Source organism: Poecilia formosa, unplaced genomic scaffold, assembly GCF_000485575.1.
Source record: "Poecilia formosa unplaced genomic scaffold, Poecilia_formosa-5.1.2 Scaffold91, whole genome shotgun sequence".
NCBI lineage: Eukaryota > Metazoa > Chordata > Actinopteri > Cyprinodontiformes > Poeciliidae > Poecilia > Poecilia formosa.
In genome coordinates, this window is record NW_006800030.1 from 1,434,774 (window position 1) to 1,435,976 (window position 1,203).

At 42.7% G+C, this 1,203-nt stretch overlaps 1 long non-coding RNA gene across 1 annotated transcript in view; it reads right to left on the bottom strand.

Moving 5' to 3' along the window:
* Nucleotides 1-826: 826 nt before the first annotated feature.
* The window catches only part of LOC107836835 (uncharacterized), a 2,301-nt gene continuing 1,924 nt past the window's right edge, over nt 827-1,203 (bottom strand). The window contains exon 2 of the long non-coding RNA XR_001662802.1: nt 827-1,108. This is a non-coding gene — a long non-coding RNA (uncharacterized LOC107836835). The remainder of the gene's footprint in view (nt 1,109-1,203) is intronic.

A 1,203-nucleotide genomic window follows, 5' to 3' on the forward strand; every position in this document is an offset into this window, starting at 1 on the left:
ACGAAGAGGGGCCGACAACGTTCGTAGTTTGGAGCAGAGGTTGCGCTGGAGTTTTTTCGTTGTCCGTCAAAGAAAAAAATTGTTTTATTTCCAATTTGTTATCAAACAAAACATTTAGTATTTCTCTGCGAGACCGTTTTTGAAATCAGGTAACATTTCACGAAATGATTAGAAGACGGCAGAACTCTGATCTTTTCCTGATCCCGCATCACTTCCCTCGGCCTGCGGGAGAAAAACCCCGCAGAAGCGGATCAGCTGCTGGTCGCTCCAAAGCCTCTGGTTCGTTAAAGCGTCCAGATCAGAGATGATTCTCTGACAGATATTGTTCTTAGTGTGATTAATAATGAGCTCCGCGATGTTCTCTGTGCGTAAAGTTGAAACTTCCTGCGCACCAAGTGTCAGCTGCGCTTGATCACAGTCTGGACATAAACCAGCGGACTGCTCTCTGTTCTTATCAAGACCAGGGTGAGGAGGGAATCTGACATATTAACTCAGTTAAGTTTTTACTGGTTTTGTTTTTAAAACACCATTAACTTAAGCAGTGTAACTATATTTTGTATATTTCCCATAACACATAAAGCAGATAAATGCATCTAACTTTTTCTCCGTATAGTGACACAAACCACTGACTGTGGCTCCAATAACTTATAACAAATGAAATTAAACGACTCCACTTAAATTACCATTAATTCTCCCGCTGCGGTCTGAACGCTCAGCTTCACAAATTCTTCCTGGTCGCATCTGCAGAGAAATCTGCGCTGGTTCAACGACAGTTGGATCTGTCTGAGCCAAACCGAACAATTGAGCTCTGCGAGATTTTTTTTTCTTTTTTTTTTTTTTTAACCCTGTGCGCGGTTCGGGCGTGCGTTTTTGCCAGGATTTTTTACTTTTATTTTTTTTGCATGGTTTTGCTTCTTCAAAACGGACAGATGTTACGTCTGCCGCGCTCCTTCTGAGCATCGCTCTCCTTCTGGGTGCGGGAGGGTAACATCTTCACCTCCATTTGTTAAAACTGCAGGGCGAGTTAAGTTTAATTCTTCGCAGCGGCAGAGCCGCGTCCGCATTGGTTGTGCAGCGGACTGCGCATGGATCTAATTAACTTCTGCACCTTTTTTATTTCCCTCAAAATAATTTGTGGGCCCCTCTGTTAGACTATAAATGGATTAAAACAACGTTGCATTGTCTTTAGTTTTCTCTGTTCTG